This window comes from Meleagris gallopavo, chromosome 1, assembly GCF_905368555.1.
Source record: "Meleagris gallopavo chromosome 1, MGAL_WU_HG_1.1, whole genome shotgun sequence".
Taxonomy (NCBI): Eukaryota; Metazoa; Chordata; class Aves; order Galliformes; family Phasianidae; genus Meleagris; species Meleagris gallopavo.
The window spans coordinates 148,377,259-148,394,376 of record NC_139404.1 but is presented as its reverse complement, the minus strand read 5'-3'; the positions used below and the strand labels follow the sequence as shown (position 1 = coordinate 148,394,376).

The 17,118-nt window shown below is 40.0% G+C and overlaps 1 long non-coding RNA gene across 1 annotated transcript; it reads left to right on the top strand.

Annotated features, from left to right (window-relative positions):
- Positions 1-1,516: 1,516 nt before the first annotated feature.
- On the top strand, positions 1,517-4,032 carry LOC146545693 (uncharacterized). The gene is made up of 3 exons (XR_014881271.1): positions 1,517-1,651; positions 2,505-2,600; positions 2,860-4,032. It is a non-coding gene; the product is annotated as an uncharacterized LOC146545693 (long non-coding RNA).
- Positions 4,033-17,118: the final 13,086 nt, after the last annotated feature.

The window sequence follows — 17,118 nt, the reverse complement described above, 5'->3', positions numbered from 1 at the left end:
ATGATGCCAGCTAACTTCTTGCTTGAAGACTTCATGTATATTTGTGTTGCTAAGGACTTGAGATAGTGCAGATATATTATGAAGAGAAATAATATGTTGTTTATATCGGTTAAAAAGTAAACTAATGAGTGAGCTCATGGGCTCACTCACAGCTTGGCCTGGTTCATTTCATGTGGAGTTTGTCTGTTGTCACAGAATCTTTTCCCTTCACTCATTTTTCTAGCTGGTTCAATAGACATAGTTTCTGGAATAGAGTTTTCACACCTAAATGATGTCTGGGAAACTGGTATTAGACTTCAGGGCTAGGGTAAAAAAAAAAAAAAAAAAAAAAAAAAGTATAATACAGGAGCCACTGTGAACAAATACAGCCTTGAGATACTGCTCAAGAAAATGTGGGGTTGCTTGGTGGAGGGCTGAGAGGAGACAGCAGGCTGTCTGGCCTGGTTGTGAGAAGGAAGAACATCCCAGAAACTGATGAAAACCTGGCTGAATCTGCTGAACTACAAGTTCAACAAGACCAAATGCCGGATCCTGCACTTCAGCTACAACAACCCCAGGCGACGCTACAGGCTTGGGGCGATGTGGCTGGAGAACTGCATAGAGGAAATGGACCTGGGGGTATTGATTGATGGTCGGCTGAACATGAACCGACAGTGTGCCCAGGTGGCCAAGAAGGCCAATGGCATTCTGGCTTGCATCAGAAACAGTGTTGCCAGCAGGAGCAGAAAAGTGATTGTTCCGCTGTACTCAACACTAGTGAGGCCTCACCTCGAGTACTGTGTCCAGCTTCGGGCCCCTGTCTCACTCCGATTTATAGGAGGGAGATGAGGTTCTTTTAATATTATATACCCGGCGCGAGATTAAGAAACAATGGTTCAAATGTTGGTCCGATCAGTTTATTATAAATCCTAATCAGGGAGACGGGGAAGGGAAGGAGGGTGACAGAAAAGAGAGGAAAGAAGCAAGAATTGCGTAAAGCGGGGATAGTCACCACCAGGATCCAGCAGCGATCCCGTTGCACGACGTTTCGATGGTCCGAGGTAGAAGCAGCAGGGGGGGAGAGAGAAGCAGCGTGGCCGGCCTTGGGCAGCAAGCAGGTGGCAGAAGGAAGTCGCGGAGCTGATCCAGGGGAAGCAGCAGGACTCAGGTAGCAGGCCCAGGGGAGTCCGCCAGCACGCAGGAATTCCGTGGTGAGGGATCTGATGGCAGACACCTACCCTCATGGTTTTCGGTTCCTCCTTTTATCCTCCTTTTTCTCCTGCCTACGTGACACCCCTGGGTGCTTGAGCAAGAGTCATGTGGTATCCCCCGAGATGGCCATCATCCTGAGATAAGTCCACACAAAAGACCGCTTCACAGCTATTTAGCTGCAGCTTATCTTCCTCTCCTTGCCCCTGGCCTTGTCCATCAAAGTTCTCCAGACAAAGGATTTCACAATCTTTGCCCAGGACTTGCCTGGACTTGTTCATCTATGTCCTTCAGGCAAAGATTTCACCACCTTTGCCCAGGACTTGCCTGGACTTGTATAAGTCCATCTGTGTCCCCAGCAAGCTTTGAGACACTGATGTTAGCAGAATAATATCTTACAGCCCCTCACTTCAAGAAAGACATTCAGGCCCTGGAATGTCTTCAGTGGAGGGCAACAAAGCTGGTGAGGGGTCTGGAACACAGGCCATATGAGGAGAGGCTGAAGGAGCTGGGAATGTTCAGCCTGGAGAAGAGGAGGCTCAGAGGAGACCTCATTGCTCTCTATAACTTCCTGAAGGGAGGTTGTAGTGAGCTGGGGGTCGGCCTCTTCTCTCGTGTCATTAGTGACATTAGGAAGTATTACTTTTCAGAAAGGGTGGTCAGGCACTGGAATGGACTGCCCAGGGAGGTGGTGGAGTCGCCGACCCTGGGGTGTTCAAGGAAAGACTGGATGTTGTGTTGAGGGACATGGTTTAGTGGGAGCTACTGGTAATAGGTGAACGGTTGGACTGGCTGATCTTTTAGGTCTTTTCCAACCTTGGTGATTCTATGATTCTATGAACTACAGATAAACAAAGAAAAAAGTGACAAAAACTTATTACTAAAATTTTGGTAATAAGGAGGTCAGAATGGGCAGAAAAACTGACTGTTACCTTAATTAGTTTTAAGTACATGTCATTTAAACTATCTCTACATGTAAAGAAAAGAAACAAATAAATTATATTGTTAAATTTGAGTAAAACAAATTTACATCTAGTGGTCTTTTCTAATACATCCACATACACACTTACAAAATAACTGAATAAGGTGACAACTTCTAGGCTTTCCAAACTGCCTGTTACGTCCGTTCTGCTTTGTATCTGGCCCAAGACAATGGCCCAGCAGGAAAAATTGTGAAGCAGAGTGGATTTCTCTGGGTGGATTTGGTTTGTGATGTACCATTTGGCTGTATTCAGAGGAAAATTGTACTATGTTACAGATTTGTTTGACAACTAATACTTTTTTTTTTTTTTTTTGGTAAACAAAATGCCAAGTAGACTGGAACAGGAGCGCCTAACAACACATGAGGCATTCAATCTTGATAAAAGAAGACTGAAGGGAAAGTAGATGAAGATCAAGATGTGCCATCACAGGTAATATCTCTCTGTAATCACTATAAGTTAGTTTAATATTTTTTTCATGCGATTAATTGAGATAAAGTATGCTTTCAAATGTTTTGTTTGCATTTGAAAAAAGAGGATAACTTGGTTTGGTCCAGAAAGAGAAACAGTCAGTCACATTTTTTTTTACTGTGACTTAGGAAAAAGAAAAGATGTAAAATGCAAACAAAGAACTGTGAAATATCAGATATTCCTATTTACTTATTTAATAATTTGTAAGTGATTCTTATAGATCCTATTGAGAGGAATGAGTGTCTGGGAAAAGGGAGACTTCCCCTTTGTCATGGAGCATCTGATCAGAGATCATCTTGGCAAACTCAATGAGCACATATTCATGGGTCCCAATTGGATATACCCGTGAGTGAGCACTCATGGCAAGCTTCTTTCTATCATCTTTGAAGGCTCATGGAGAATGGGAGAGGTTCTTGGAGACTAAGGAAAGCCAATGTCATTCCAGTCTTCAAAAAGAGCAAGGAGGATTGTGGATGTCCAAGAGATTATGGATGCCCCTTCCCAGGATGAATTCAAGGCCAGGCTGGATGTCGCTCTGAGCAGCCTGGTCTAGTGGTTGGTGGTTGGTGACCCTGCATGTAGCAGGGGGGTTGAAACTAGGTGATCTTTGAGGTCCTTTCAACCCAGGCTACTCTGTGATTCTATGATTTTATGATTACACTAGATGATCTCCAGAGGTCCCTTCCAACCCCTAAGATCCTGTGATTCTGTGGTTCTGTGTTTGTAAGAGATTATTCTTGTACATCATTGTCTCAAAGCTTGGTGGGGACACAGAAGACCAAGTCCAAGCAAGTCCTGGGCCAGGCTTGAGTAATCCTTTGTCTGGAGAACTTCGATGGACAAGTCCTGGGCAAGGGTTGTGAAATCCTTTGGCTGAGGGGCACAGATGGACAAGGCCAGGGTCAACGAGAGAGAGATAAGCTGCAGCTTAATGGCCGGAAGCGGTCTTTTGTGTGGACTTATCTCGAGGAAGATGGCCATCTCAGGGGGTACTCACATGACTCTTGCTCAAGCGCCCAGGGATGTCACGTAGGCAGAAAAAGAAGAAGGATAAAATGGGGACCTACAGTCATGAAGTTTAGGTTTTCTGGTAACAAATTCCTCGGGAAGAAGAACAGAGATTTTCTGGCAACAGATTCCTCAGGAAGAAGAAGATGTTTCTGCCATGAGAAGCCTCATGACCTTCCTCTCTCCCTCCTGGACTTGCTCTGCGGTCTACCATGATGCTAAAGAAGAACAAAGGTGTCTGCCATCAGATTCCTCACTACGGAATTCCTGCATGTTGACGAACTCTCCTGGCCTGCTACCTGGGTCCTGCTGCTTCCTTCCGGGTTGGCTCTGTGACTTCTTCCTGCTACCTGCTTGCCCAAGGCCAGCCACGCTGCTGCTCCCCTTCCCCCCCCCCCCCAACTGCTAGATCCTGATGGTGACTATCCCCGCTTTATGCAATTCTTGCTTCTTTCCTATCTTTTCTATTGCCCTCCTTCCCTTCCCCGTCTCCCTGATTAGGATTTATAATAAACTGGTTGTACCAACATTTGAACCTTTGTTTCTTAATCTCACGTCGGGTATACATATATTACAAGAACTAAATCTCTCTCTTATAAATTGGAGCGAGTCAGTGTTATAGTGACTGTGTCCAAGAATTACATACATTTTAAAAGTACTGAATGTGTTTCCTTTGTAATTTTAGTGAGTGTTGTTTCATAATTTTTCTATGCCATGAAGTGAATAACTATGCATTCTATACATATTTTATGATTTCATACACATATTTCTTCTTATTGATTTTTACATAATGTAAAATGCAATGTAATTGAAACTGAAATTTATCTATGTTCTAATTACTATAATTCCCTTTAAACTTGCTGAAACTGCAGTTTGCTTATTCTGTTACAGAACAATTGGCACTAACTAGAAGTTGACAGAAGATGGTTAACATTTAATGTAAAAATATTAACGAAAAAGTGTATTGGTTATTCTTTAAACATCTGCGTGCTTGATTTTCTATTAAACCAAACATACGGCAGAGATACTTATGGAATTAATGATAGTAGATAGTATTTTTTTTTTTAATAAATGCAAGTATAATCATAATATTTTTTAGTGACATTGTGAATTAACATTTTACTCTGAAGAAAATCATTTTTTCCTTTCCTATATTTCAGCTAGATTCTAATCTCTGTCTATTCTTTCTTGCTTGCTATATGATTTAGCATTAAGAGATCTTTTTTCTTGAGTTACTTTATCAATCATCTTTTGAAAGTCTTACATCATGCAATTCATTTCTCTTATCTACTGTTTTTTTTTTTTTGTGAGCTGAATATAAAAGTCTAGCTCAAAAAAAACAAAAAATCTAAAACATTAGCAAATCATTATTTCCTTTTGAAATAACTTAGGTTTGTGAGTGAAGATAATCCTGCTGTTTTATTCAATTGTAATTTCAGTCATTTTTCTAATTTATACATAGGCCTTGATGATCTCTTATTCCTCATTTGACATCAATGATTTAATCTTTTGTTTTAATTCTCTAGTGTAATAGCTGTTCAGAGGGGAGGGTTTATCTTTGCTAACATCTCTTTTGGATATTTTCAGAATGATATGGTTCTCAGACAAGTATTTTGAAAAACATTTGTACTGACCTTTTGGATTCCTCATATGACTTGAGTTAATCAGGCTGCAGTTCATACATGATTAAGCTTCATTTACAAAAGGTTATTTGGTACTTACAGGTCTTGGTGTGTGTGTGAGTGTGTGAGGAGGAGCAGTTCTGGTCTTAAGTTGGGGGAATTTTTTGAAAGATCTGAGTTGGAACTATCTACATTGATTTCAGTAAATTCAGTAGTGCAACAACACTTTTTCTGGGCACAAATAATTAATCACTTCTTCACTTGAAAAGATTCACAATCCCTGGACTTGTTTCAGGGAAATTTGTACTTTTCCAAAAACAAGCTGAGTTCAAGAAGGGACTGAGCATGGACAAAACATTGTTCCCAAAAAAAGAGATGACCACTTTCTATTCAGACTCAGGGCTAGAAGAATCATCACAGGGACACTTAATCACAGAATCACAGAAACATAGAATTGTAGCAGTTGAAAGGGACCTCCAGAGATCATCAAATCCAATCCCCTGCAAAGCAGGCTGCACACAGGTGTCCAGGAAGATCTTGAATATCTCCAGAGAAGGAGAATCCACAACCTCCCTGGGCAGCCTGTTCCAGTCCTCCGTCACCCTCACCGTGAAGAAGTTCCTTTGTAGTGGAGCGGAACTTCCTGTGCTACTGTTTATGGCCATTTTCCCTTGTTCTGTCTCCACAGACCATTGAAAAGAGGTTGGCCATGTCCCTTCAACTCCCACACTTAATCTGTTAGTCTAGATGGAGATGCAGACTCCTGAAATGAAATTTTGGGTTAAACATAATGAACTCTGTATTTTACCTTTGTATTTCATGCAAAGCATTCTAATTTTGTACTGTGTGAGAAGTTTATTATTATATAGAACTGTTGGCCTAATTTTTAAGTATTTTAATCATCATACTAAAGTGTACAGATAATGGCTAATAGATTGTGTTTTCTTTCCTTCACAAATATATTGCTTATTCTGTAAAATTACAATAACAGTCAAGTTTTACCTGTTCACAAATATATATTATACATATAATGAATAAATATATTTAAAACACCAGAAAAAGTAAAAAGAATTCATTGAGGTTTTTAGAATTTATGATCCCTTTTAACCTCAGAAATGCAAATTTACAAAGATCTTCCTGTAAGTAAAATAGTAAATAAAGCAGTATGGACTTGAGTATGTGTTCACTTCATTTAGGAAGTATTCAGAACTGGAGATCACATCTCTGGAGAATGAAAGGAGTCATGTTACTAAAAGTGAGATTACACTAATTTTCCTAACTATAAATATAAGCTAACATAGAATCATAGAAACAGAATTGCTTAGGTTGGAAGGGACCTTAAAGATACTTTAGTTCCAATGTCCCTACCATGATCAGGGTTGGTATCCACTAAATAAGGGTGCACATTGCACCACTGAACTTTGTATTGAATGCCTCCAAGAATGAGCATCCACAACAATATTGGCCACTCGTTGAGATTTTCATTCACCAAAACTAGGTTAAGATAGAATTTCTTTAAAATAAAATTAGTCAAAGATCCTGTAGAAATAGCCAATAGCACTCAGGCCATAGACTAATTATTACTACTGAGAAAGCTGCTCTGAAAGCATAGCATCTGTGAAACAGTTGTTCACCTCTGCTGCAGCAGATTTTTATGAGCTCTTGTATTCTCAGAATACAAGCTCTTGTTCTGCAAGTGAAAATGCATCGCTAATGATGGTGACTGTGTTGAAAAACAGTGTTTTATAGTTAAGAATTTGCAGTATCAAACAGCAAATTGATATGAAATATTTTTCTATACAGAATAGCAAATTATATCAAATTTTGTGCTCTCTGTATCTAATATAGTTTCCATGGAAATAAATAGGAAGCATTATTTTTGGAACTACCTATATCTTCAAATACCACAAGAATGAGTGTAAAAATAAATAAATAAATAAATTAATTAAATTAAATTGAAAAACTGACTAATACATTTTGTCTAGTGTCTCTGTTGGATGTTAGGTTGTGTATGTGTCTTTTGTGAGTTCCAAATTGCTGTTGTGAATATTTATGATGAAGTGAAAGGAGTTAGTAGACAGCAAAACTAGTGGATCAAAAGAAAAAGAAAATATGCACTGCTGATTTTCCAGTGGGTACCATGTTCTTTGTAGCATTACAAGTTTGCATTTCTTACACGATATTTTATTTGAACAAGCAAATATTGTTTTATTATTTAAGGATAATAAATCTTGGGATCTAAAAATATTAGTTAATATAATTTTCAATAGCTGTAATATTGATGTAATGTGCAACTAACTCGTCCAGAATAAATGAAGTTTTACAAATGAACTAAACATATAGTTATTAATCTCTTTCTCCATTTCTTTCTTTTCCTTTCCCATCGTTACTTCTTTCTCTTTCGCACTATCCTTACACCACCCAAACTTGAATTTCAATAAAGAGCCAGAAATAATTATCTTTATTATTGTGAAGATTCTCTCTGTGTACATAATCTTCTGATCTAAATTTGCCAAGCACAAATAATAATACTTTGTTATATAATCTAAATATTTTAAGAAATATAATTAAAGTTCTATCAATTTATCATCAAGAAACTATATTTTCACCCCACAAAAATGTTATTGTTAGTTTTAAACGACAGGTAGAGATTATCTTCCTTTTTTTTTTTTTAAATAATTTATTTATATTATAAAATTAACTATGAATGTAACTCCTTTTGGTGGTGAAATTTTCGTCGTAGTGTTACATGTCGTCAAACTAACCACCAGGTGGCGGTCTAATCCAACGAAAGACATAATTTTATACACTGTAGATGCACTTAAAGCTGAAAAGAGAGGGGAGGGGAGGGAAAAAAAAAAAAAAAAAAAAAAAAAAGCCAGGTGCACCCAGTAACAATTACGTTTGTTTTTAACCCCCTAGAGTCTGTTCTGTCTGTAACTCACAGTTATAGTCAACTGCTGTAGAAGTGTCTAATTGCAGGCCATAGCAGAACAGTGCTTCTTCAAATTAACATGGAATTAAACTGCAATAGACTGAAGATTTTACTTCAAAGCAACTATAGCTAGTGAAAATGATGCTCAATTCCTCTAGTGCTCTATGTTCAGGAATTCACATTACAAATAAAGGAATCTGACTTATAAATTGTATTTTGATTAAAAGAAATGAATAAGTCCTTACTAATACACATTTAAATGCCCTGATTAGAATTTTTGTTTTGTTTGTTTGTTTGTTTCCAGAAAGGTTCAATTTACTGATCTTTTATTTACCTATATGCTGTTTCATTGAGGCACCTTTCTGTACACATTTTAGTATGGGACTTGGGAAACCTTCAAACCTCCCAGGTTAATTTTTGTATCTGGGTCAACTTCTAAATGTGACATTATTTTCTACCTCTTTATCTTCCATATTGCTAACGTAAGTACTCCCTTTCTCCACAAACAATCCTAAAGTCATGCCAGGCAAAAAGCTGCAGTGCTTGAGATCTCCCACTGTGGACAACAGAAAGATTAGAGGATAGAATGAACCTATTCTGAAGGATGAAGATGACCTCTGATGGTTTACTCTACTCTAATAACATAAATGTGGATCTCAGGTAAAATTAAGGATAGAATGTGAAAATTCAGATTTCAAGAAATTAAAGAACATATGAACCAGTTTATATCAAGGAGATGATAGAAACCTTAACAGATATTCCAGTAACGTAGCACCCCAGATTGTGCTGCACATCATCACTCCAAGTAATACTCCTTAAGTTCCTTCTTTTTACACAAATAGTTGTGTAATTATGCATTTTTTGAGGTGAAGATTATGAGTTCTAAAGGCCTCAACAAAAATACTAAAATCATTCAATTCTGTATGTGAAAATAGTTATACTGTGTGTTGCAGTCAACAGTCGTGGAATAATAGTGCATGTGCTGTAGAAGAATAGACAGAAGTTCAGTATGACAGAGATTCTCACCTACTCTCTTTTCTTTGTTATTGAGTTTCAAGGTGATTTTCAAAGTTTTGTCTGCCTCTGGAGGTGCAACAGCTTAATGGTTCCACTGCTCTTAATTCTCTTTCTGCAGAATATTGCTTCTATGACCTCTTAATAGTCCTTTAGATTTTGTTTGTCATTGACTTAGAACTAAAGAAGTACACATTCCAAATAAACCTAGGGTAAAAAAAGATTGATTTAAAAATATGCAAATTTTTCACATTAAACATTAAGCACTAAAAAAAAAAAAAAAAGAAAAAAAAAGAAAAAGGTATTACATTTAAGCAAAGATAACAATTTCAGTTGTTATTGAATCACAGGAGAAATAACGTTGCTGGATTTTTTTGTATTTCTTTTTTTTTTTTTTTTTTTCCTTTGCAGCCTTTGTTTCATTATGGATCTTTTCTCATTGTCTAAAGTTAAAAATGGTGTTAATTGTTTAAATACCTTCTTTTTTTTTTATTGCAAGTTTTTGTCTTGCTGTTTTTTTTTTGTTTGTTTGTTTGTTTGTTTTTTAAAGCTATGTTCAAGTACCAGTGCTTCCCTTATTCAGGCTACTTCCACTTGAAATTATAAGATTTGTTCTAGGCTTTCCAGAATGTATTAAGAGCTACAGCAGTTCTAATAACTGCAGCAGAGAATAGGAAGTGGAAAATCTTAAAGTTTCACTAACAGTGAAAATGGTATGCTACTGAGATTTCATAAGTCACGCATTATTCACATTCAGCCTTACTGTTTTAGCTCTTAACCAAATTAACTTATGCTTTCTTTGAAAATTTTAACAAGAATTTCAAGTTGTTTTGGTGTTGTCAAAATGTAGCAGGAAGCTACATCAAAATGGTTTTTCATGAAATACTTTAAAATATGTCGTGCTATATATGACTGTGTAAGGTGTGACCAGGTAAATGACCTTCTCAGTCTGGTGGCCTGCCTGAGGGAAGAGGTGGAGAGGCTGAGGACCATCAAGGACTGTGAAAAGGAAATTGACTGGTGGTGCCAGGCCCTATCGGCCCCGAGGTCCCGGCGTGCACCTGAGGCTCCCTATGGAGCATGTGGCCCCCAGTCGCCTTGCAAACAGGTGACAGAGAGGAATCGGCAGACAGACTGTGCTCCTGATACAGTGAGCCCTCAGTCTTCTCCTACCCCTCACAATACTAATGAAGAACTAGGGGGTGTGGGACTGGGTCAAAACCACTGTAACTTTTTCCCAAAAGGGCAAGGTGATATCCACTGCTCAGTGGCGGAGCCTCTGCCCTGTTGTTGCCGAGCAGAGCAAAGCAGTTTGAGAGAGAAGGACGGGTGGAAACAGATACCGACTCAGAGATGTGGGCGTCCCCTCCCCGCAACCATGCTCGGCCCCCAGGTGCCTCTGCAAAACAGAGGCCTTGGAACCCGAGGGAGAGGTGTGTGCAGGTATGGAGGGAGGCCCACCCGTGAGGGTGCCTCGGAGGAAGCGGTCACCCCTGCGCCTCAAGACTTCCTCCACCCGGAAGGATAGAAGGGTGGTTGTCATAGGTGACTCCCTGCTGCAAGGAACCGAAGGCCCTATATGCCGGCCCAACCTTACACGCAGAGAGGTGTGCTGCCTCCCTGGAGCACGGATCAGAGACATTCCTAGGAGACTTCCCAGACTGATCTGCCCTTCTGACTACTATTCACTATTGATAGTACAGGCTGGCAGTGAAGAAATCGGTGAGAAAAGCCTGAAGGCTATCAAAGATGACTTCAGGGGACTGGGGTGGGTAGTTGACGGAACAGGTATGCAGGTGGTTATTACATCTGTACCTTCAGTGGCAGGAAACGATACTGGGATGAGCCTAAAAACCCATCTCTTGAACAAATGGCTTAGGAGTTGGTGCAAACACAGGAGTTTTTTTTTTTTTTTTTTTTTTTTTTTTTTTTTTTTTTGATCACAGGGCAATTTACTCGGCACCTGACATGATGACTGCAAATGGAAGCAGCCTGTCTCCATGCAGAAAGAGGGTTCTAGCCGAGGAACTGGCGGGACTTATTGACAGGCGTTTAAACTAGGTATGAAGGGGGAAGGGGACAAAATGAGGACCACTGGGACTGAGGAGGCAGTTCAAGGCTCCAAACAGAACTTGATGGGTGGAGACGGTGGAGTTCAAAGGCTTGGAGAGGGGTGGGGGCATGCTGCTTCTCTTAAGTGCCTGTATACTAATGCACATAGCACGGGAAATAAACAGGAAGAGCTGGAGTTCTGCGTGCGGTCGTGAGGTCATGATCTCATTGTGATCATGGAGACGTGGTGGGACAGCTCGCATGACTGGAATGTTGTCATGGAGGCCTATGTGCTTTTTAGGAAAGCTGGCTAGGCAGGGTGGTGGAGTTGCTCTTTGTGTGAGAGAGCAGCTAGAATGTATTGAACTTCACTTGGGGGAGAGTGATGTAGCAGTAGAGAGCTTATGGGTGAGAATCAAGGGGCAGGCTGGTAAGGGTGACACTGTTGTGGGTGTGTACTAGAGGCCCCCTGATCAGGATGAGGAGGCTGATGAGGCCTTCCAAAAGCAACTGGATGTAGCGTCACGTTCCCAGGCACTGGTGCTTATGGGGGACTTCAGTTATCCAGATATTTACTGGATGACCAACATGGCCAGGCACGCACGATCCAGACGGTTCTTGCAGTGTGCTGAAGACAACTTTCTGATGCAGGTGGTGGAGGAATCGACACGGGGAGCGGTGTTGCTGGACCTTATTCTCACCAACAGGGATGGACTTGTTAAGGAAGTAAAGGTTGGGGGCAGCTTGGGTTGTAGTGATCATGAGATGGTGGAGTTCAAGATCCTGAGTGGAAGAAGCAAAGCTAGAAGTAGGATTGCTACCCTGGACTTTAGGAGAACCAACTTCGATCTCTTCCGGGACCTACTTGGAGCTATCCTGTGGGCTCGGGTGTTAGAAGGTAAGGGGGCCTCTGCGAGCTGGTCAGCATTTAAACAGCTCTTCTTCCAAGCTCAGGATCGGTGCGTCCCTGTGAGCAAGAAATCGGGAAAAGGTGGCAGGAGACCTGTGTGGATGAGCAAGGAGCTCATGCGCAAGCTCAAAGGGAAGAAGAAGGTCCATGAAATGTGGAAAAAGGGTCTGACCACTTGGGAAGAATATAAGAATGTAGTCAGGGCCTGCAGGGATGCGACGAGGAAGGCTAAAGCCCATCTGGAATTGAATCTGGCTAAAGTGATAAAGAATAATAAAAAAGGCTTCTTCAAGTATGTTAACAGCAAAAGGAAAACTAGAGAGAATGTGGGCCCCTTACTAAGTGAGGGGGAAGTTCTGGTAAGGGGGGATGCTGAGAAGGCAGAGATACTGAATGCCTTCTTTACTTCCGTCTTCATGGAAAAGGCTCTCCCTCAGGTTTCCCATACCCTGGAGGTTAGTGAGAGGGTCTGGGGAATGGGAGACTTCCCTTTAGTCAGGAAAGAGGACGTGTGTGAGCGCCTAGGCAGTACTAAGGTCCGCAAGTCCATGGGACCTGATGGGGTGCATCCACGTGTACTGCGGGAGCTGGCGGAGGTCATTGCCAAACCGCTCTCCATCATTTTTGAGATGTCTTGGATAACAGGGGAGGTCCCTGAAGACTGGAGGATAGCCAATGTCACTCTGGTCTTCAAAAAGGGCAAGAAGGAAGACCTAGGTAATTATAGGCCTGTCAGCCTCACCTCCATCCCTGGAAAGGTGATGGAACAGCTTGTGCTGGATACCATCTCCAGCCAACTGGGAGAAAAGGAGGTTATCAGGAGTAGTCAGCATGGGTTCACCAAGGGGAGGCTGTGCTCAACCAACCTGGTGGCCTTCTATGATGTTGTCACATGCTGGGTGGATGGGGGAAGAGCAGTAGATGTAATCTACCTTGATTTTAGAAAGGCATTTGATACTGTCTCCCACGACATCCTTATAACAAAACTGAGGAAGTGTGGGATAGACGAGTGGACAGTGAAGTGGGTTGAGAACTGGCTGACTGGCAGAGCGCAGAGGGTCGTCGTTGGTGGTGCAGAGTCTGGCTGGAGACCTGTAAGCAGTGGTGTCCCCCAGGGGTCTGTGCTGGGTCTGGTCTTGTTCAACATCTTCATCAATGACCTTGATGAGGGGATAGTGGCCACCCTCAGCAAGTTTGCTGATGATACGAAGTTGGGAGGATTGGCTGACACGCCTGAAGGCTGTGCTGCCATTCAGTGAGACCTGGACAGGCTGGAGAGCTGGGCAGTAAGAAACCGGATGAAGTTCAACACAAGCAAGTGTAGGGTCTTGCATCTGGGGAGGAATAATTGCATGCACCAATACAGGCTGGGGGATGAGCTGCTGGAGAGGAGCTCTGCAGAGAGGGACCTGAGCGTCCTGGTGGACGACAGGTTGGCCATGAGCCAGCAGTGTGCCCTCGTGGCCAAAAAGGCCAATGGCATTCTGGGGTGCATTAAAAAGAGCGTGGCCAGCAGGTCGAGAGATGTGATCCTCCCTCTCTACTCTGCCCTGGTAAGGCCTCATCTGGAGTAGTGTGTCCAGTTCTGGGCTTCCCAGTACAAAAAAGACAGGGATCTCTTGGAAAGAGTCCAGCGGAGGGCCACAAAGATGGTTAAGAACCTGGAGCATCTCCCCTATGAAGAAAGGCTAAGTGACCTGGGTCTGTTTATCCTTGAGAAAAGACGACTGAGAGGGGACCTGATCCAGGTTAACTGGTGAGGCCAGTCTCTTTTCAGTGGTACGTGGAGACAGGACGAGGGGAAACGGACATAAGCTGCAGCATAGGAAGTTTCGCGTGAATGTGTGTAAGAACTTCTTTACGGTGAGGGTGACGGAGCACTGGAACAGGCTGCCCAGGGGGGTTGTGGTGTCTCCTTCTCTGGAGATATTCAAGTCGCCTGGATGCCTACCTGTGCGACCTGGTGTAGGGAACCTGCTTTGGCAGGGGGGTTGGTCTCGATGATCTCTAGAGGTCCCTTCCAACCCCTACAATTCTGTGATTCTGTGATTAATCTTTCTGTTTGATTCTAACCTGTCTAGTCTTAAATACTGTAAATTATTCCTTACTATGGCCCTAAGAAAGGACATGCTCTATAAACTTACTGTGAGACACAATAAATTTCACTATTCTCACTTTGTCTACCTGACCTACAAGCTTGCAAGTAAAGATGAAGGTCATTCCTAAATTATGCGGGGTTCTGTATGCCATGGAGCTGGTACTGTGTTCACAAACTGTGAACACCTTAATATGCTTGCAGGTATGACCTAGCAGGCTCTCTTCAGGCTGCTCACAAGACCGTTGATATTTATGGATGTAATAGCGGCATAGTAATTTTGTCGTCTTCTTTTTTGCAAGGTTATGCGTTGTTATAAAAGCTTTTGTCTGCTGCCTCTACTCTCTGTTTCTCTTTATTGCATACTATGTATTCACCTGGACTTGAGTTAACCTCATATTGGTGCTTACTGGTTGTTCAGCCTTTCTCAATAGTGATGCTTTGACCACAGCCTGGAAAACAGACTTGAAAAAGTGCCTGGATTCTTGTGCACAATTTGTGATATACTGTGGCAGTCTTGGCCACTGATGCGATAAATGAATAAGGAAGTTAAATATCCTCTGAAGCATTGCACCTCTACGTTCCTTCACTTATAAACAAACAAAGAAACTAAAAAACAAACAAACAAAAAAAAACCAACAAAAACAACAAAAAAAGACCTTTACCTCTTCTTTAACTCTTCTCTCCTCCTATGACTGAGAAATTACATAGTAGACCAAGCTGACTACAAGAAAAAAGTATTTTAGCAGTAGAGGAAAATATATTCTTAAGGAAAAAGTGATTGATCAAAATTTAATTTTCCTCTCTGGAAAAATGAAAGTACTCTTTGTATTTATTTAATTTGATTATGTTTTATGTCACAACTAATCCTGTTCCTTCTGAGATTTATTTGGACAGTCTTGCTTGCTATGTTTCATGCAGACTGTTATAGATAATTCACAGTTATTACATATGTGTGAAGAAGTTATTGTAGTCATACATCTGTATTCATAAACTATACTGGAGCAAAAAAAAAAAAACAGTTTGTCTTGTTCTTGCTTTTGCAGCTTGTACTTCTATGAAATGAAAAACAAAAAAACGTATCTGCTATATCTATTTACCTTTTACAAATATAAATGCAACACAATGTATGTTATCAAAAATGTACTTCAGAATGTAAATCCATTGGTTTAAAGTCAATACTTATTAAATATGTAACCAACACCTTGGTTAATGTAAATTCTTTAGGTCTTGAGTGATGGTTTATTGTGTCCCTTTATTATTTCTCAAAGGAAGGAATGAGATTATTTGGTGATTTACTATTTTATTTATGTATTTGACAAGCTGCAATATGTTCAGAAAAAAAAGAGTTTTTCTTCTCATTCCAGAAAGATTTGAAGCAGGGCCATCATGTCATTCACTTGGATTATAGATAATTCAGGCTATCAAATGTTGTAGCGATCAGATAATTTTATCTTTCCAAATCCACATAATGACTCATATTTTCTTTAGTTATTAAAAAATAGTTATGAAATAATAGTTTAGTATAGTATAAATAATAGTTGTGAAATTATAGATTAAAGTTATTCTCATTGTATTAGAAAAGCAGCTTTTAGCCTTCACAAAAACACTTGGGTAGTAGAATTATTCAACAGTAATGCATGCTAAAAAGAAAGGAAAGGAAATCTAATCAGATTAACAGAACATTAATCTATATTGAGTAAGGTAAATAATTTTCTCTTTCACCACTATTTTCAAAAAAATTATGAAAGGTTTTGACGGTTCTAATAAATAATATACAACTGAGTTCTCATTTAATGAACGTTCACCACCTTGGTTTTAATGCTAAAGTTTAAGAAAATGAAAGAAATATTGAGATGGTTGAATAACAAAGGGTTGAACAAAAAAAAAAAACAAAACACACACACACACACAAAACTACTTAATAGAGAATGCTTTTTTTTTCTTTTTTTCTTTTTTTCTTTCTTTTTTTTTTTTTTTTTCATTTCGGTTTCCTCATTTACCTATTCCCTTCCACCCTTCCAGCTTGCATACAGTTCTTGGATGTCTCATATTTCCACTTCAGATGTTTAAACAGTTTCATGATTAAAACAATCTTGCTACAGAGACTGCTTTGTTAGAGGTCACAAAGGCACAGTGATTTCTGCTGACATGTGTTGTTTGATTTGCTTCTTGGTTCTTTGTAGTTTTTGTGTTTTTGATCCCATTGATCAGAGATGTCTTTGATTAGCTAAGGCAATTCAAAAGTGCACTGAATAGCTGTTGTCACATCAGAGAAAGGCAGTTGGGAATATCATAAGAAAAAACTTACTTTTCTGTGCTCTTCTTTTATGGGAATCCGATTTTTGACTACTGTTACCTATAGAATCCGGATCTACTTGTATCTTTGTGTTCTTTAAACTAGGCAGGGTAACTTCTGCTAGTCAAATATGAAATTTTACTTCAGTATGTCTTAATCCAGAATTAGATTTTAATATATCAGATTTCTGTGTGTTTAGGGGAAATTAACATGAAGTAAATACATTCCATTTGTTTAAATGAATGCTTTTTTGCAGAATAAGAAACGTGACAGTAAACTGTGATTCTTTGAAAACACTATCTTGAGTTAGAAATCATAGTCATTTTGACAAAATTTTCAAAGGACATGGGATGAAAGGAATAGACATTTTTGTTTGTACTATCACAACTATCTAGAAAACTAAGCCAAAATGGTTAGATAAAAATAAGCTTCTGATTTTTTTTTTCCTGAATTTTAATGAGATTTCAATGTTTACATAGCTTTGATGAGTATGAAAAGGGATGTGCTTAATGTGTTCTGATGTAGTGTCCTGAAGTAGGACAAT